Genomic DNA, 21,588 nt, shown 5'->3' with positions numbered 1-21,588 from the left:
AGACACACTCAGGTGGGTTCTCACATGTACATTCTGGACCCACAGTTTGGAAATCTTGGCAGAGGAGAGACCCATCGTGTTGGAGACAAGGGAAAATATAACAGGGAGACCAAGAAGAAAAGTAGTAAGAACTAGCAAGTTCTGACAGCCAGGAGAACAACAGAGGCATGATTGGTCAGAATAGTTTTTAACTCTTATCTCCACACTTCTGGCTCTACTGGGGTCCGGTTCTCCCAGGGGATCTCCATGGGCAATCCCAGCTGAGTACCTCTGCAGCACAGTGGCCTCTTGATGGTCATTCTGCAGGCTCTTTACTCTCATGAATATCCTCAGTGTTTGAGATAAATGGGGGGAGCTTTCTGTGGCTAAAGTTGGGAAAACCTAGTTAACATGCCTTGCAAGAGGACAGCTAGATGAGTGGTAAGTATTAAGCGCACTTACGGTGAGCACTGTGAGCACTGGTGTGTTTATAAGTGATGAATCACTGAATTCTGCTCCTGAAACCAATACTGCTCTGTATACTAACTGACTAAAATTTAAATCAAAATTTGAAAAGAAAGAAAAGGAAAAGAAACTATCTTCCTTCCAAGGTCAAAATACTACTCCAGTTGCTCTGGAAATCGAGGCATCCTTGTGCTATTATTGTTATTGCCAATAACATAAGCATATGTTATGGTTGGTGGTGGGGGTTTACAGTGTTTGAGTGTCTGGTGAGTGCCAGGCACTGCACTGTATTATGTGCTGGGGCCTAAAAATGCTGAACATCTTCCGCCAGCTGTATGGTTGGCCGTACAAATACAGGATAGTTCCAACGAACTGTGTTAAATGCTAGTAGACACTGCATATTCAGGAGCCGTGGAGAAGGGACACAGCAACAGGTTCTTGGGATTCACAAGTGTTAAATAACTGGTTTGCAACGTCTCTTTATGAATTAAAGGGGGAATAAAAGTACCCAAGTTTTACTCATTCATTTAGTCTCGTGCATTTACACTGGCTTTCTCAGGGTGAGTATCTAGACATGCAAAACACAGCGAAGGAGCTCAAAGCTCTTCTTAGGCAGAGCCGTGTATCCACTGCAGAGGTGATGAAACCACAACAAAGGGAACAGTAGGGCAAGGACTGTTCAGAGGGGCAGACAAGGAGGCGGAAAACATGTGCCTTGCTCGAGTCCAGCCTTCCCTGCTCCATGTCACACCTGTGTTTGAACTGTCACGAATCCCTCACATAGTAGGGATGCAGCTTCAAAGAACTCCCCAAACGCACTGAAGTTTAGACCTAAGTTGGCTTCTCATTACCTTACTCTCAGGATAATTCATGCCACCAAACTGTTCTTTCCAAGCAGTGCAGAAATAAAAGTTAAAAAGATTGAAATTGAACTTGAAAACTTTGCCCTTTAAAAAGTAGAATCACAACATTAGTATTAATACCACTTAAACTGTGGAGTTAAAATATTAATGTTTTCCATTTAGAATGAAATTTAATAATGTATAGAAAAGTAATACATACATTAGAGGTTTAGAAGCATAAGCGGTAAAAGATAATGAGGCTTTTGTCTTTGTAAAATGACTTAAAGTCAGACTAGTTTAAAATGGACCTTATAAACCTTGATTCTGTCATCATTAGTGTGTGGTTTCTAGGCTAATCTTATTGAAAACCTTGGGGGGACAGATTTTGAAACTTTCTAATCTAATATTCTTTGTCACTCATGGAAAGTGGCTTTGCACAGAGTTGAAGATAAAGTTTGAACTGTGCAGTGTTGAGATATAAAACTAGGTGGTTTATTTTTTCATATTATATTCTATGCACACATACGCTTTTCTCGCATTTATTTAAAGTTTTCAGAGCTGGAGGTCAGGATGCAGTGCCCGCTCTTTCACACTGTTGACATCTCAACAGTGGCAGGCAATCAGAGGGCTGACTTAATTTGCATAATGCCCAGGTTTATAGTAAATGATTTTTAAAAAGACCTTGCAAGGAAGATGCTTGAGTATTATTTAAAGGCATCCATATAATTCTGCTTAAGAGGCAACTTTCAATATAGCCAATTGAGTGTCAGATGGAATTACAATCTGAAAAAATTCACTCAACTCTTTCATAGATGGGGAACTGTGATTGTCCTCCTCCACACAGACGGTTCCAAACTCTCCCTTCCCCTATTCATCATTGCAAGCAGCCTTCAGAGATGACTGCCAGTGACCCCTGCTTCCTCACCTCCATGCCTGTGTAATCCCCTCTTGTTGAGTGTGGGCTAGAAGTAATACTTAGCTACTCAGGAACAGACCTGCAACGTGTAAATGTAGCACTTTGGAGGTTGTTACGAAAGACTGATTTCTATTCTGTGGGCCTCTCTGTCTGGTTCTTCTCACTTGTTTCAATGAGGTAACTGGTGAGCTGCCCTATGGAGACTCCCATATGACAAGGAATTGAGGGCAGTTTCCCACCAGCCACCAACAAAGAACTGAGATCTTCAAATGGCTCATGAGAATCTGGATCCTACCGTTCTTCCAAAAAACATGAGAAAGATCAGTCTCAGACTGATGTCCAAGGTGACTGCAGCCTCACGAGAAAGCCTGCGCCAGACAATGTCATGTAAACCATGCAGGATTCCTGACTCACAGAAATGGTGAGGCAACAAATGCTGTTGTCTGCCATTACATTTTGGGATAATTTGTTGCACAGCAATAAATAACTACTGCATCACTATACCATCTCTGAGAGTGAAACTTCATAAAAACTCCTGGACTAGATCTATGAGTAAGTAGAAAGCACCGTGTCCTATCTTTTCATAAGTTGAAAAACTGACAAGATATTTACTAAATACTAGTTGAAATTATCTTAATCCTAGATCAACACAGGGGAGTTCCTGAGAAGACTAAGATGAACGCACATGATCCATGGTGGTGGTGGAAAGGTCTCCATTGGTGATTTTTGGCAGAATTGGTTTTCAGTTTGAAATTAACTATGCATGTGTGGTATGATCTTGAGCAGGTAACTTGGTCTTTTTTGAGTCTGTGTCTCATTAACCAAATTGAAATGATAAAACCTATCATGTAGCATTTTTGTGAGGCTAGAATCATTTGTGTGGAGGATTTGATGTTTAAAGGGACTTAACGCAACAAATATTTTTTTCATGCCCCCAATCACCCAAAGAGCTCTTAATTTAACAAGGAAGACAGAAATGGAAAAATATGGTATGTGTTTTAATAGAGAGAGATTAGCTTTTTTAAAAAGATTTTATTTATTTCTTCAAGAGAGACACACAGAGAGAAGCAGAGATACAGGCAGAGGGAGAAGCAGGCTCCCTGTGGGGAGGACCTCAGGATCACGACCCAAGCTGAAGGCAGATGCTCAACCGCTGAGGCACCCGGGTGCACCAATAGAGGGAGATTCAATGTACAATAAGAATACAGGGCGAGGAGCAATCACTCCATCTAAATATTAGAAACATTCTGGGATGCCTGGGTGGCTTGGTTGGTTAAGTGTCTGACTCTTGATTTCAGCTCAGGTCATGATCTCAGGGTCATGAAACTGGGCCCTGCTTCAGGCTCTGCACTGGGCATGGAGCCTGCTAAAGATTCTCTCTCCCTCCTCTTCCTCTACCCCTCCATCTTCTCTTAAAAATAAACGAAACAAAAACAAATAAAACTCCAAAATGACAACATCCTTAGTAGGTTGTGTCTGAAGATAGGAAATAAAAAATGGATAAAACTATCACTTTTTTTTCCCTGTTCACAAGACTTCCTCAGCTAACTTTGAAGGCGAGACCAGTCTTATCAATTACGTATGGCTTTTCCTGAGTTAGACAGAAGAGAGTATCTAACATCAAGGTTAGATCTGTAAGTCAACTACAAGCAATGTGAAGAATCTGAGATACATACACATGTATATCCATTTTTAAAATTTTATTATTTATTTATTTTAATACAAAGCTTTGGCATTAGCAATTTTATGAAAAAATAAAATGTACTAAAAATAAACGCTTGTATGGCATGATTGGTAAATGATGCACAAAAATAGGTTCTTTTTTCCTTCAAGGCAATCAGTCAGAAGGCAGTTTTTTTCTTCTTCAGAACCACTCTACCTTGTTACTGCAATGTTGATCTCTCCTGTTCTGGGAGTGAGCTCCCCATCCTGCGCAAGAGGAGAGATCCCCGAAGTTTGAAGTGGCTCGAGGCCAAACCTTTCCTAAGGAATGGCTGTCCTTAATTCCCTGTACAGTGCACAGTCTCTGAGAATAAATGCTGGATCTGCCTAATATAAAAAGCTTCATTAAATGTTTCTCTAGTATAACCTTCAGGAAATGGGAATTTGGATAAGGCACGAATACCTCATAAATCTGTCTAATTGCAAAGTGCTTTGTTTTAATGTTCAATTAGCATTTACTGAGATGTATTTCCTCAAGTTCACTGGGCTGCTTGAGTTCCTCACCTTCTAGCTCCTTCCAAAAATATAGCTATCTCCATATTACCTATACACCTAAACCTATTATACGTACACGGTGGGAAAATGTATCTTTGTCTCTGCTTTTGGTCTGGCTGCTGTACTGCAATGTCTAAATGAACACCAAGCTTCTTCAACACACTGAGGAGAATCAATGCGGTTCCTAAGCCAACTCACTGAGAACCCATGGCTCTTTGCGGGAGGAGGGCTGAGCCCCTGATTCTTCCTGGAGTCTTCTGAGGGAACAGACAGGTGGCAGCCACCTCCTCTGGTGTAACACAGAACTGTAAAGTCACTCAGATGCTTAGCCCATCCTGTCACCCCTCGGGGTCCGAATGCACCAGAAGCGCTCTCTGACGAACACAGCTGCATGCTATTGTTCCTCTCTGTTCCGTGACTGGAAACTTCTATAAATCACTGTTCTTGTTGCTGCTGCCTGCTACGGTCTGTTCACCTCTGTTGGAGTTTTATGAAGTTGTGAGAAAGAGTTCTGATTGCCCAGTCCTCCTCCTGAGGATGGTGGGCCACTGAGAGTAGGCAAGGGTTCCTTCTTTTTGGGTAGAATTCACATTACTGCAGAAGGGATGAATTCTGGGCAAACTATTTCTAGAGACTTTTCTATAAAGAATGTTAGAATTTTTACGATTTTCTAAAATCATCATGAATCTTTTTTTTTTAAATTTATTTATTCATTCATGAGAGACATAGAAAGAGAGAGGCAGAGACACAGGCAGAGGGAGAAGCAGGCTCCATGCAGGGAGCCCAACGTGGGACTTGATCCTGGGATCCCGGATCACGCCCTGAGCCGAAGGCAGACGCTCAACCTGAGCCACGCAGGCATCCCATCATGAGTCTTTTTAATTAAAACTCTGTGGCCAATTGTCAAACGCATTCATTTCCCAAATTTAGGAAGGTGGTGTTCTTGGGACGACGACAGTGACTTTCTCTCGAGTAAATGCTTTATGGAATAGGAGTGACTTGGAATATGTTGAAGTAAGAAACTGTTTTGATCCGTGGAAACCAGTGCTATTCTGCTTTTTTCCCTCACCAATGTCTACCTTGATTTTCTACTTTGTAGCAGCTTTTCTCTTTTCAAGAGTTATCACCTTAGACTATAGGGCTGCTGTGGCTCTAGCTTATTGCACTTTCTGAAACATTTTCAAAGGCTTCCAAGCATCTGTCACACCTGAAGCAAGTATTTATTTAAACAAAGAATAAGCCTCTGAAAGATCTTTTGCATTAGGTTAAATGTTTGCAGTTTTACACAGTTTGCTATATCTCCCTAAAAATTGCCTTCATTCACAGTAAAGGCTGGAGAACCACATGGAAGGAAAAATAAATACATGTTTTAGGACAGCAAAATTTTATGAAAAAAATGTTAGCATAGTAGAATTGTTTCATGTTTTCTGCTAGGTAAGCATAAGCTAAAGATTAAACATGTAAACACAGCTTTCCCCTTGAAAATCTTGGCATATTTTCCGATGTTTGAACACACTCAAAATAATTTTCATATGAACAAAAGTGAATTCAATTCTCACCTATCCTGCAGTGCTGCATGATAATTCTGTTAAAGCTAAATAGAAAGCTGACATTTATTTCCTTAACCTCATCTCATTATATTTATTCTCAATTTGCACAATCGGGAGATTTTCCAAGCCTTCCAGCAATAGATACATTATATAATAAGCCATGATCCAAAAACCATGTTACAGGGAAATAAAAGCCCTGACATTTTCATTGACTACAAATTTGTTCCAGGCTAACAATGTGATAAAATTTAACTCCTTTTAGATATTGGCATATTAAAAGAGTAATTTCATTTTGTGTAGAATGTCAAGTATGCTACCCAGGGTAGACCACATCTAAATATACCAAATCACAGTCTCTATTCATAATATAGAATGGGAAATAAATGCTATTCTCTTCCATGGGATCCTGACAGACTTCAACAACTAGTGGCATCACTCTTTGAAAGAGCCTGAACATGATCTCCTATTTTCTTCCTCAACTGTAGTGGTCCAAATAGTCATAATAATTCACTGGAATTGGTATCTTTTGGTATGTTTGGTATGTTTTGTTTAGCCAAGAACGACATGCAAGATTGCAAGAGCACTCCCTTCAAATACTTATAGGGCTGCTCTCTGAAAAGGAAGAAGACATGCTTATTGTTCTTCAAATAAAACAAAGAATAATGTAGAGAATTTCAGGAAGGGTCTCTGCTCGTAATACACAGGAAATGCCAACTAGTGAAATTAGTGAAATAAGTTCCGTTAAAAGATAATAGGTACTCTTGAGAACTTCCAAGAAACCTAGCAGAGTAGGAGGTCCTTGAGTCAACCTGTCCCACAGATATACCTATTTACATCAGCATAAATAATGCAGAAAGTGACCTGAAGAGTGTCAGATGAGACTCTGCACAGTAAGTTGTAGAAGAAGCCACATCAAAGAGGGTAGGAAAGGTAGAGATGTGGTCTGGAGCCAAACAGACCTGTAACACTCTTCTTGAGAGGGAGAGGCCCTGGAAGCATGGAGGAGGGCAAGAAGCAGACCCTACACAGGGTACACCAGGAATCTAACTGAGAAATAAGTCCCTATAACATTTGTCATTGAAAACCAGTGGGGCTTAATTGTGCCAGTTCTAACAATCAATAGGATGTAACACATGAGACTTAAAAAAAAATCAGCAGGCTTGGGGCACCTGGGTAATTCAGTCAGTTAAGTGCCTTCAGCTTAGGTCAAGACGCTAGGATCCTGGGATCGAGCCCCACGTTGGGCTTCCTGCTCACTGGGGAGTCTGCTTCTCCCTCTCCCTCTGCATGTCCCCTGCCCCCCACTGTGCTCACACTCTCTCATTCTCTCTCAAATCAAGAAAATCTTTTTTTTTTTTTTTTTTAAATCAGTGGGCTTGGCTCTGAGAGAGCCAGAGGGCAAGAGGATACTGAGAGTCCCTGCCCTTAAAGAGACAGTATAACACATAGTCCCCCTGAGATACAGCATAGAAGTAGTAGCTTGAAAAATGCCTGGGATATATGGAAAGGATATTTATTTACTAATTTCAGAGCTAGAAGGGCAAAGATCTTTGGGAGATGTCTCCAAGAAAAAAGTTCTGGTGGGTACCATTTCCTCCCCTACCCTGATTCCCTGGGCAACTGCTGGAACCAGTACAATGTGGACACTCTCCACCTGGCTTGCTAATAGCTAGTCTCAACCCCGTGTTTTCCTGTGGTGCTGACCCCTAAACACACCCTTGTGAGGAGTCCATCCAATGTGGTGCCACAAGCAAGGCATTGTGCAGGCAGCCCTGAAATGGGCCAGCACCACTTCAAAGTGACTCCTGCCCTGGGGAGAGGGGAAGATAACCACACATAGCAGTCTGACAGCAGCCACAGCATTGGGTTGAATGCGGAAATCTGGTCTGATTGCAGTCTCTGGCCACAAATAAAAGGTTCTCAGGGGACAAACACGGAGGGTGTCCTACAGTTTGGTGCAAATGCAGCTCTAGAAAATGACTAGTCTGACTCAACTCAAGCCCAAGGCAGCCTCAGGCTGTCCTACTAACAATACAGGTATGAAATCCTGCCCTCCACAGGTAAAAGGAGCCTTTGCACATGACTGGCCAAAGGCTAATGAGTCTCAATAGGGTGCATGTAACACACAACACACATAGGAGTCACCATCAAGTGCCAGTGGCTCATGAACAGGGGACACTGCACTATAGGGCACTATAGGACCTCTTCTTTATTAAGTCACTACTTTCAAGAGCAGGAGATGTAGTTGACTTTCCTAACTCACAGAAACAGACCCAGAGAGTCACAGAAAATGAGGACATGGAGGAATATGTCCCAAATGAAAGAACAAGACAATAATCATAGCAAGAGAGATAAATGAACAGCAATATATAATATGTAATATATCTGATACAGAATTTAAAGTCATGATCATAAAGATACTGGACTTGAGAAAAGAGTGGGGGACCTCAGTGGCACCCTTAAAGAGATGGAAAACATAAAAAAAGAACAATTTTCAAATTGAGATGAAGAATTCAGTAACTGGAATTTTAAAAATCGCTGGATGTGGGACATCTGGGTGGCTCAGTGGTTGGGGGTCTGCCTTTGGCTCAGGGCATGATCCTGGTCTGGGGACTGAGTCTCGCATCAGGCTCCTTGTGAGGAGCCTGCTTCTCCCTCTGCCTGTGTCTCTGCTTCTCTCTCTGTGTCTCTCATGAGTAAATAAATAAGTGAAATCTTCAAAAAAATAAAAATAAAAAATAAAAAATCGCTGGATAGAATAAATAGTAGAGGAAGCAGAAGAATGGATCAGTGACTTGGAGGACAGAGATAGAAAGCAATCAAACTGAGCAGTTGAGAAAAAAAAAATGAAACAGATTAAAGGAACTCAGAGACATCATAGAGAATAGAAGCACTTGTTAGAGGGGTCTCAGAAGAGGAAGAGAGAGAAAAGAGTGCAGAAAATGTATTTGAAGAAATAACAGCTGAACATGTCCTGAATCTGGGGAAGAAAAAGAAATCCAGATCCAGGAGGCATAGTTAGTCTCCAGCAAAACCAACCGAAGGAGGTCCACACCAAGATACACAGTAATTAAAATGGCAAGAAGCAGTGATAGAGAATTCTAAAAGCATCAAAAAAGAAAACAGTTACATACAAGGGAAACCACATAAAGCTATCATTTTTTTTCCCCAACAAAACTTTGCAGGCCAGAAGGAATTGGCATAATATAATCAAGCTGAAAGGAAAGCCTGCAACCAAGAATACTGTAGCTGGCAAGGCTATTATTCAGAATAGAAGGAGAGATAAAGGGTTTCTCAGACAAACAGAAGGTATTCATCACCACTAAACCAGCCTTACAAGAAATATTAAAGGAGACTTTCTGAGTGGAAAAGGAAGACCATAAGCAGGAGCAAGAAAAATAAGAAGCACAAAAGCAATAAAATTAAGTATATATAAAAATCAGCCAAATGATTCACCAAAAAATGTGTATGACTCCATATACCTAAAATGTGGGGGGAGAAGAGTAAAAATGTAGTGCTTTTAGAATGGATTCACATTGAAGTGACCATCACCTTGATATAGGCTGCTATATGCGTTAGATGTCATATACAAACCTAATGGTAACCACAAATCAAAAACCAGTAACAGATATGCAGAGGGAGAGAGAGAGAGAGAGAGAGAGAGAGAGAGAGAGAGAGAAATGAACCCAAGTTTATCACTAAAGAAAGCCAGCAAAGCATGAGAGAAAACAACAAGAGAAGAAAGGATCAGAGATAAACTGCAAAAACAACCATAAAACAAGCAAGAAAGGGCAATAGGTACTTATCAAAAATTACTTCGAATGTAAATGGACTAAATTCTCCAATCAAAAGACACAGGGTGACAGGAAGGATAAAAACACAAGACCTAAAAATGCTGTACAAGAGACTCATTTCAGACCTAAAGACACCTGCGGATTGAGTATGAGGAGATGGAAAAGTATTTATTATACAAATAGAAGTGAAATGAAAGCTGGTGAGCAATACTTATAATGGACAAAATAGATTTAAATCAAGGACTGTAACAAGAGACAAAGAAGGACACTACATAATCATAATGGGAGCAATCCAACAAGGTATAACAATTATAAATATTTATGCACCAATGAGGGAGCAACGAAATACATAAAACAGTTAATAACTAACAGAAAGGAAGCAATCAATAGAAATACAACAATGATCGAAGACTTTAACACCTCACTTACATCCATGGATAGGTCGCCCAAACAGAAAATCAACAAGGAAACAGTGGCTTTGCATGACACTGGATCAGATGGATCTAACAGATATATTCAGAACATTCTATCCTAAAACAACAGTATACACATTCTTCTCAAGTGCACACGGAGCATTCTCCAGAGGAGATCACATATTAGGTCACAAAATAAGTCTCAACAAATTCAAAAAGACTTAAGTCGTACCATGTATCTTTTCTGACCACAACACTGTGAGTCTAGAAATCAACCACAAGAAAGAAATCTGGAAAGAACACGAATACATGGAGGTTATATAACATGCCACTAAACAATGAATGGGTCAACCAGGAAATCAAAGAGACAAATGAAAATGAAACACAATGATCTAAAATATTTGGGATTCAGCAAAAGCTACTCTGGGAGGGAAATTTATAACAACAGGCCTACCTGAAGAAGAAAGAAAAATACTAAATAAATAGCCTAACTTTACATCTACAGGAGCTAGAAAAAGAACAAAAAAAATCCCAAATCGATAGAAGGATGGAAATATTAAAGCTTAGATCACGAATAAATGAAATAGGAACTAAAAACACAATAGAACAGATTAATAAAACAGGAAGCTGATTCTTTGAAAAGATCAATGAAATTGATATATCTTTAATAAGATACACCAAAAAGAGAGAGAGTGAGGGAGAAAGAACTAAAATAAACAAAATTGGAATGAGAGAGAAGAAATAATAACCAATGCCACAGAAATATAAGGGTTATAAAAGAATATTATGAATACTTACATGCCAAAAAATTGGTCCATATAGAAGAAATGCATAAATTTCTAGAAACATATAACTTCCCAAAACTGAATCAAAGAAGCAAAAAATCTGAACAGACCAATTGCCAGCAATGAATTCAATCAGTAATAAAAAAAACTCTGAAAAAAGTCCAGGACCAGGTAGCTTCACAGGGGAATTCTACCAAAAACTTAAAGAAGAGTTAATATCTACTCTTCTCAAACTATTCCAAAAACCAGAAGAGGGAAGAAAACTTCCAAATTCATTCTATGAGCATTACCCTGACACCAAAACCAGATAAAACGACTACAAAAAAAGAACTAAGATCAATATCTGATGAACATAGATGCAAAAATCCTTTAAAAAAATTAGCAAAATAAATCCAACAATACATTAAAAAAATCTTTCACTACAATTAAGTAGGATTTATTCCTGAGTTGTAAGGGTGGTTCAGTACAAATCAGTCAAATCAATCACAAATCACACGGACAAGAGAAAGTATAAAAATCATAATGATTATTTTAACAGATGCAGAAAAAGCATTGATAAAGTACAACATCTATTCATGATAAAAACCCTAGACAAAGTAAGTGTAGAGGGAATATATCTCAACATAATAAAGGCCATCTATGAAAAATGCATACCTAACATCCCACTCAAAGATGAAAAACTGACAGCTTTTCCTACAAGGTCAGGAACAAGACAAGGACGTCCAGTCTCACCACTTTTATTCAATATAGTACTGCAAGTCCTAGCTACAGCAATCAGACAATAAAATGAGACAAAAGCATGCAAATTGTAGGGACGAAGTAAAAATTTCACTATTTGCAGATGACAAGATACTATATATATAAAAGACCAGCAAGATTCCACAAAAACTACTAAAATTCATAAGGGAATTCAGTAGGGTTGCAGGATACAAAATCAACATACAGAAATCTGTTGCATTTCTATACACTAATAATGAAGTAAGAGAAGGAGAAATTAAGAAAACAATCCCATTTAAAATTGCAATAATAATAATATACTTAGGAATAAACTTAACTAAAGAGGTGAAAGACCTGTCAGTCTCAAAACTATAAAACACTGACAAAAGAAACTGAAAATGACACAAATGGAAAGACAGCCCATGTGCATGGATTAGAAGAACAAATATTATTAAAATGTCCCTGCTACCCAGAGCGATCTACACATTTAATACAATCCTTATCAAAATACCAACATTTTTCACAGAACGCAAACAAGTAATCCTAAAATCTCTACGGAACCACAAAAGACCTTGAATTGCCAAAGCAATATTGAAAAAGAATAAAACTGAAGTTTCACAATCCCAGATTTCAAGATATATTACAAAGTTGTAATAAGACAGTAATTTACTGTCACAAAAAGACACATAGATCAGTAGAACAGAATACAAAGGCCAGAAATAAACCCACAATTATATATTCAATTAATCTTTGACAAAGGAGTCAAGAATATGCAATGGGAAAAAGGCAGTTTCTTCAGCAACTGGTGTTGGGAAAAGTGGACTGAAACATACAAAAAATGAAACAGGACTTCTCTTTTACACCATATATAAAAATAAACTCAAAATGGATTCATAGCTAAATGTGAGACCTGAAACCATAACAATCCTAGAAGACAGCAAAGGTAGAAATTTCTCACGTCAGCTCTAGCAACATTTTTCTAGATATGTCACCCGAGGCAAGGGACACAAAAGCAAAAATAATCTACTAGGACAGCAGCAAAATAAAAAGCTTCTGTACGGCAACAGAAACCATCAACAAAACTAAAAGACAACTTACTAAATGGAAGAAACTGTTTGCAAATTACTTCTCCAATATAATTTGGTATCCAAAATATATAGAGCTTCTACAACTTAACACCCCCAAACCAAATAATCCAATTAAAAAATGGGCAGAAGACATGAACAGAAGACATTTCTCCAAAGAAGATACACAGATGGCCACCAGACACATGAAAGGATGCTTAAGGTCACTCATCAGCAGGGAAATACAAATCAAAGCACAATGAGATATCACCTAACATCTGTCAGAATGACTAAAATCAACAGCACAAGAAACAAGTGTTGGAGAAGACGTGGAGAAAAAAGGACCCTCGTGCACTGTTGATGGGAATGCAAACTGGTGTAGACACTGTGGAGAACAGTATGGAGGTTCCTCAAAACACTGAAAATGTAATTACTGTATGAGTCAGTATTTACCCCAAAAATATGAAAACACATTAAAAAAGCTACATGTACCCTTATGTGTACTGCAGCATTATTTATAATAGCAAAGATATGGAAGCAGCCCAAGTGTCAATTGGTAGATGAATGGATAAAGCAGATGTGGTAGGTATATAAAATGGAATATTATTCAGTCACATAAAAGAGTGAAATCTTGTCATTTGTAACAACATGGATGGAGCTAGAGCATATAATGCTAAGTGAGATAAGTCAGTCAGAGCAAATACCACATGATGGCATTCATATGTGGTGTTTAAAAAAGAAAACAAATGAACAATGAAAAAAAAAAAGCAATGAATAAAATACCAGACTCTTAACTCTAGAGAACACACTGGTAATTGCCAGAGGAGAACGGGCAGGGGAATGGGTGAAAGAGGTGATGGGGATTACTAATACACGTATCATGATTAGTACTAATGTACAATTTTTTTTTTCCAAAAGAGAGCATGTGGGAAGGAGGGCAGAGGGAGATGGAGAGAGAGAAACCTGAGCAGGATTCATGCTCAGCTTAGAGCCAGCCGTGGGGCTCGATCTCATGACCCTGAGGTCATGACCTCAGCTGAAATCAAGGGTCAGACGCTTAATCAACCGAGTCACCCAGGCGCCCCACTGTACAGAGTTCCTGAATCAGTATATTGTACATGTAAACCTACATAGCAGTCTACTGTACGTTATCTATTGTGGAATTAAAAAGGGTAATGGGTAGTCTCAACTACTGGACTTATATTCAAAATTAGCTGAGGCATCAGTGTTGAAGAAGAGGTTGGTATAGCAAACTAGGCGCTCACTCAACTAGCGCCCAAAGGCTACATTATGACATTAAAGCATTTACAGATTTTCACAAAAATAATTATTCTGTTACTACGTACACCAGTCTCTGCCTCACTAAATTCAATCTTCACAGAGCCTAATTGCTGAGTTTGTTTTGCAGGCATAATTTACGTGTTATCACTTTTGGATGCTACAAATACTTGGAGGCATTCATTGGAGAGAACGGTATCTGTCATCACGTGAGTGAATGCATTTTCTTAATAAACTAATAAGTGGAGACCGTGATTTATCTTTACCTTCATTCTGACATTTAACAAACAATGAACGATAATGTTGCATCAGAAAGTCGTAAGAACTGCTGGGCACGGGTGCCAAACCGCAGGGGCTCACCGCAATTAAATGCCTTTGCGTTATCCACGAGCCCATAGTGATGGCAGATGAAACCACAGAGAATGCCAACTAATAAATGCTGAATAGATGAAGTCAGAAAATCACCATTTCACAACTATCACAGTGGCATCCATGGCAATTAGATGGCAAAGTCAGTTTTAAAAATAAATTTAAATTCAGTTAACGGAGTGTATTATTGGTGTTTGAGAGGTAGAGTTTAGTGATTCTTCAGTTGTGTCTGACACCCAGAGTTCATTACATCACGTGCCCTCCTTAATGCCCATCACCCACTTACTGCATCCACCCCCTCTCCCCAGCAACCCTCAGTTTGTTCCCCCCAGAGTTAAGCATTTCTTATGGCTTGTCTTCCTCTCTAATTTCATCCTGTCTTATTTTTTCCCTCCCTTCTCCTATGCTCTTCTGTTTTGTATCTTGAATTCCACATATGAGTGAAATCATGTAATAATTGTCTTTCTCTAACATTTCACTTAGCATAATACCCTCAAGGTCGTTGTAAATGGTGAGATTTTTTTTTTTGATGGATGCCAAAGTGAGTTTGATGAACAAGATAATATATACAGTGTCAAAATGCCTCACTGATTTCTTACCTATACAACTCACTTCCTCTGAATGGCAAAGGGAAAACTAGCAACTTTACAGAGAAAAAAAAATCAAGGAGATGTCCCTTTAATCAAGTGATGCAGTTTCACATCACCAATTACTGGATAAAGGGACACCAGGCGCTCCCTGATAGGAGGCGCTGCAGGGGACACACCATCCCTTACGTGCTGTTCTTGCCCACAACAAATAAATTGGATCTAATCGTGAGGAATCATTGGACAAACTCATGCATTCCACTGAAGAACTGGCCTACAGTCTTCAGAAATATTACTGTCATTAAACACAACCGGAGGTTCTCCGATGCACATGAGCCAGGATGCCGGAAAGCAGACGCGAAACAATGAGAACTCACAGTAAACTTTAACAAGAATACCTGTTTATATGCTCTTTCAGCAGAATGCCTTGCAATGCAAAGTGCAGTAAAACTTAACATGTTTAAGCAGAGACACGCCTAATGGTAGACTTCTTACGCTGTTTGGGGGTATACTATTCGGGCCTGCATAATGTCGGGATGCCTGACCTTCCTAACACCCATTGCAAAATTTCTGCAAAGCCCAATGCCAAATGTAAAAGCTGGAAACGATCATGCTTTTCTCGATTTGACTTTAATAATACACGTTTTACAGTGTGTTTATTTACATATGGTAAACTGTAATATAATGTGGTATAAGCCTCATTCCACGGTTTTCCAAGTTTGATGTAAAATGTTCTCAGAAGTAATATTATTAAATGAAAAATGAAAAAAAAGGATTAACCCAAACAGCTTCCTGTGACAGAATCCAATTTTAAATATATGTATACAATTTGCTCAAACTGTTCACAGAGTTCAAGGCCATCAGAGATTTTTCAGAAATCCTATCAACCTCACATATATATCTGAAGATTTTAGGCCAGAAATCTTTAGTGACAATTATCGATGAGACTGTATCCTTCGAGTCCCTTGTCCGTGATGGAGTAGAGGTAGAATATTGGTTGAACGTCATAGGTAAGTGGTGACTAAGTTCATGATGTGTATTTCTGAATGGGTTTTGAGGGTATTAGAAGCGTCCATCCACAGATGAATGGCTGAAGAAGGTATGTGGTGTGTATACACACACACAATGGAATATTACTCAGGCATGAAAAGGAATGAAATCTTGCCATTTGTAATGACAGGGATGGATCTATAGGGTATCCTGTTCAGGGACGTAAGTCATCACAGAAACACAAATACCATCTGATTTCACAGATATGTGAATTTCAGAAACAAGACAAATGAACAAAGAAAAAAAGACATAAACCCCCCAGACTCTTAGCTCTAGAGAACACACTGATGGTCACTGGAGGAGAGCGGGGTGGGGGATGGGGGATATAGGCGATGGGGACTGAAATAACACCACCATGAGCACTGAGTAACATACAGAATTGCCGAATCACTACTGTACACCTGAAACTATATAACACTATGTTAATTTTACTTTTAAAAAATGTAAGTGGTTCTACCCATGCATCGAAAAGAAGAGACGTCAAAGTATTGAGTGACAAATCACCATAGTACCTGAAGCTGTGTGTCAAATGGTTTCTCCTCCTCTCCTGGAAAGAAGCACAGGCCGGGGCACCACCAAGCCCGGAGAGTTAGATGGTAAACGAGCAGAGATTTACCGGAGGGACGTGAGCTAGAGCAGTCTGGCCATATTCTTCTTCGGCGGTTGAAATGCCAGCACCTGAGCCTCCTCGAGATGGAAAACAGCACCTGGAAGAGCGCTCCTCGATGCAGCAGCCTCCAAGGACAGCGGAGGGAGAGCCATCTCCCCTGTTCCCAAGGTGCAGTTTCGGTGACTAACAAGGAGGAAATGGTTCTCCCTCCCACTAGCAAGTTATTGGTGATCTCTTGAATCCACATGGCATCAAGTTAGAACTAAAGCCTGTTTCTAGAAAACACATAGTCAAGCGTGGGGTGCTCCTGTGAAGGTGAAGTGGTGGCTGCTCCCACGGAAGGTCATCTCCATCACTGCCTGAGACTCCATGCAGCCTTGGAGCCTGACAGCTGCCCAGGTCGCGATGTTACGTAAAGTATAACACAAGGCAGTCTCAGGACACATGACCTTTGCACCTGATCCTAGTCTGGTCACTGCCCCAAACCCATGCTCCATTCTGGGAACTAGGGCCAGATTTTGAAAGTAGCAGATTATGTATATATATACATATTTCTTTTCTAATTCAGCCAAATTATATATATTATTATTACTATATATATAATATATAATGTATTTAAATTTTAATTATATATAATTATATATTATAAATATGTAATATTAAATTTAAATTATAATTTAAATATATATAACTTATAATAATATATATAATAATAATTATATATATATATATCATTATGGATGTGGCTTTACCACATTCAGGCTGTAGGCTCTTAGCCTAAATTCATTATCCCAGAAATCTAAGCCATTTAAGGTGAACATCGGAAGAACGTTCAAAGATGCTAAATTCCCACTGGGTCTGGATTTCACGGTACCTTTGTTTCCCACAGGGACCAGTGGTGACACCTCCTGCCTATTCCATATTGTGCTCATTGAAAATTTGAGATACTTATCCATGATCTTATTTGCATCTTGGGTTTCTAGATCATGATAAACTTTTTCATCTCTTGTATGAATAAATGCTAAGATGGGGAAATGAAGAACCACATATTTAATTCTTCACTTAATTGTACCCACTTGGGTAAAACAGAAGAGCTGAATGGTTTTATTCCCAAGGCAATTATCCATGAGGAGATACACATCACTCTAAAACCCCTAAAATGTGGTTCCTCCAGGTGACCATATACATTTCCTAATGCATCAAGAGCTGAGAAACCCCAAGTGGAGGGACTTTGTCGTCAGCCTGCAGGTTTATCTGGGTTCTGTTTCCTCATATGCATTGGCTGGAAGCACCCCTAGGGGACCCTGGATGATGGAGACCAACTGATAAGTGATTTTCCATACTTCCCCCGAATGCAAACGTAAGCACTTTAAACGCTCAAAGCCCAGCACCCTTTGGTGCCTGCAAACAAGATGGCTTACTTGGCGTTGCCTCACATAAGTAACCAGAGGAATAAGGTCTGTGTGCCTGTCTTTGGATTCAGGAGCCATAAATCTCAAGCGAGTTGAAAAGGCTTGTGTGGAGACTTCATGAGAGGTGGGCGTTCTCGTGGTCTGTTTGCTCCATCAGACATCTGTATGCAATAGCTCACAACGACATCGAGGAGTATTACAAGTCACACGATACCACTTTCCCCCAGGATAACTCAGGGGAGAGAGTTCCTCTTGTCCCCTTGGCCTCCCGTTAAACTTTGTACAAACACATCAGCGTGAATTCAGGTATGCATACAATTTTCTTTTCCATTTTAGCCAAATATCTGTTTTCTATCAGTTGTAACTTTGGTAAAAAAGAAAACCCAAAAAACCCCCACTGCCTATGTGGGGGGAAAAAAGGCCAGTGTTTACACTATCAGTATAAATTATATCAGTTTACCTAGCTTGGGATTATGAGAACGTCTGGAAAACACTTCAGTTTTCTAAAAAATGAAACTTTCCTTCAGCAGCAATTCAAACAAGATAGAGGGAAAAAAGAGACTCATCCTAGACTTAGGTGATTCTATGCAGATAAGAAAATCATAAGGAAAGAGAATGGAAACCAAACCCCAAACAGACAAAACAGAATTTTGATTTGTTGTATTAACACTTCCAAAGTGTTTCAAGAGATTCAACCAGGACTTCTATAAAACTTTGGTCATACTTAGTCTCATATAAATTCCTTCTCTTTCTGAGTTCAGATAAAGTTACAGAAATCAAATTATTTTCAATAAGGGCAGTTTCTTGATTCAACCTTGACAGCACGCGGCAGGTGTACAAGAAAAATATCTGTGCCGGCTGCTTCATCATTTTCTGGATAATCACTGTCCAAAAGCATCTTGTTCACATATGAACTCTTATTTCCAACCATATGAACGTACCTTTTAAAAAACTTGGTGGTGGTGGGGGCGCCTGGGTGGCTCAGTCATTAAACATCTGCCTTTGGCTCAGGTCATGATCCCGTGATCTTGGGATCAAGCCTCGCATCTGGCTCGCTGCTCTGCAGGGAGCCTGCTTCTCCCACTCCCTCTGCCTCTCCCCCTGCTTGTGCTCGTTCTCTGCCTCTCTCTCTGTCAAATAAATAAAATCTTAAAAAATTTTGGAAGTAATATCTAGTATATTTTTTCTTCCTGGTCATTTTCTTTCTTTCTTTCTCTTCTTTCTTTTCCTTCCTTCCTTCCTTCCTTCCCCTTTCCCTCTCTTTCTTTCTTCCTTTCTTTCTTTCTTTCTTTCTTTCTTTCTTTCTTTCTTTCTTTCTTTCTTTCTTTCTTTCTTTCTTTCTTTCTTTCTTTTTCTTTCTTTCTCTCTTTTCTCCACCGTTTATAAGGCCAGGGCTTTCTCTCCAACTCAAGTTTATAAATTTTTGATTGGCTTGTGAGGCCAATAGGGATACTTCTTCTTGTCTAATTTGGTTTCTGGGAAAACTTCATTCAGGTCCTCAATGGTCATGTGATCAAACGGAATTATGTTCTTCATCTTTTCCAGCTCATTTTCATATTCTTCAATCCTGGCCTTTGAGAGAGACAAAAATTCAGCATAGCTTTTCACATCGTTTTCCTCAGCATCCACTTGGACAGTGTATTTATCCTCTGGCACAGGAACCTTCAGGGCACTAAATTTCTTCTCAAAGTCATCTACCAAGCCAGCCTTTGCCACATTGGCCTTGTAGTAAGCCCAGTCAATAGCAGGTGGTTTCTCAGGAAGAGTAGCCAACCTTGAGGTTAGCGTCTCATTCCAGGATTTCAGGGAATTGGCAATGGCCTTCTGGTTTCAGGGTATGATCTCCCCAAAAGCTACCCAGTTTTTAGAGCAAGTTTTCACCTGGCCATCTTGAGATCCTTCACCGACCCTGGTGGCTCACAGTCCACAGCAGCTCATTTTTTATTTTTTTGTAGACTGTCACCATGAAATCAGCCGTTGGGTTGAAGTTTATTGTCCCATAAGGATGAGCACTCAAGAAGGCAGGAAGATCAGAGTCAAATTTGGGCTTTGAATAGCAAACTTGAGCTCTCAGTTCACAGCAGAAATGCTGGTCTTCAGATCAAAGCATTATCTTCCAAGAAATCGGTGCTTGAGAAGGTATATGTTTTTCTAACTCCAAATTTTTTGTTTAGATATCAAGAGTCAGATCCTTGGAGAACTCAAAACCTTTAGAGGGCTTTAGACCCCTGGAGTGAGAGCGACACAGCATGAGATAAGCACATCCCCAAGCAAAGTGAAACCACAGTCCCAACAGAAAGGAGCCGATGAAAGGATGTCACAGCACCGCACCTGCTGTCAAGAAGTAGACGAAACTTCAAGATGTGCTCACACACCCTTTTCCCACCTGAAACTCTTGCAAGAGGCAACCCCTTCCTCTAATAGAAAAAAACATACATGTGGGAGAGGAACAAAGAGGGACAGGCAGTCTTCTGAGTCTCCGGGGCCCCCAGAGACATACAGGGGAGCTTCAGAACCGGAGAGGATTGAGGGCCCAGCTGAAAAGAACAGGTAACATCCTGGAAATTAAGACTTCTCTGAGAGAAAGGAGATCAAAAGACAGAAACGCCCTGGCAGATTTACCTCCAGGAAGAGGCAGCCTTTGGAACCCGCACAATGCAGGTTAGGGAGCTCAGTGGCAGCCACAGCCGAGAAAAAAAGGATCTGTGTGTGCCGGAGTCCTTGGTTCCACTTTTAACTTGCTATACATGGCATAAAGAATATAGGAATTAACCTCTCAGAAATTAGTTTCCCTGCAGCAAAACTGGGATAAAATAATCCCTACGTTTTAAGGTCGCTGGTAGGATTTCACGTAATTACCCAGCGAATACACAGAGCAAGCGTTCAGTAAATTGTAGATGATATTACGGTTGCGATCATTACGACTGTTAGGAAAAAACCAGTCTGTGATGCGGGGCATTCCAATGATCATTGTGTCTGAATTTAATTAGGTGAGAATAATCTGTGCCCATCATCTTCCCTGATTAGCATGCAGCAATTATTACACAAAACAAATGACAAAACATTTTAATCCATTTGCAGGAGTGACTATTTTAGATAGATTATTCTGTACTGGCAGCATAAAGATCATGACAATGCATGGCAAATCATTCCAAGGTGCCTATGACTTGTCAAATTAAGAAATCCCTTCAAGATAAGCTTGTGTAAGAAAATAAGACTCCGGGGCACCCGGGTGGCTCAGTGGTTGAGTATCTGCCTTTCGCTCAGGTCATGATCCCCGGGTCCCGGGATTGAGTCCGTATCGGACTCCCCACAGGGACCCTGCTTCTCCCTCTGCCTGTGTCTCTGCCTCTATGTGTGTGTGTCTCCCATGAAAAAATATATTTTTTTTAAAGGATTAAGGTTGCTCATCAGCTAACTTGACAACTGGGAAATTGTGTGGCTCGTGGACCAGCACAGTAACATCACCCAGGAGACAGTGAGAAATGCAAATTCCCAGGCCCCAACCCAGCGCTGCAGAACCAGCATGTGTATAAGAAG

General features: G+C 39.9%; 1 pseudogene; it reads right to left on the bottom strand.

Moving 5' to 3' along the window:
* Nucleotides 1–19,345: 19,345 nt before the first annotated feature.
* On the bottom strand, nt 19,346–19,937 carry LOC121482769 (annotated as a pseudogene).
* Nucleotides 19,938–21,588: the final 1,651 nt, after the last annotated feature.

Source organism: Vulpes lagopus, chromosome X (assembly GCF_018345385.1).
Source record: "Vulpes lagopus strain Blue_001 chromosome X, ASM1834538v1, whole genome shotgun sequence".
NCBI classification, from domain to species: Eukaryota; Metazoa; Chordata; class Mammalia; order Carnivora; family Canidae; genus Vulpes; species Vulpes lagopus.
The sequence above is the reverse complement of the archived record's forward strand: the minus strand, read 5'-3'. Positions and strand labels throughout refer to the sequence as shown.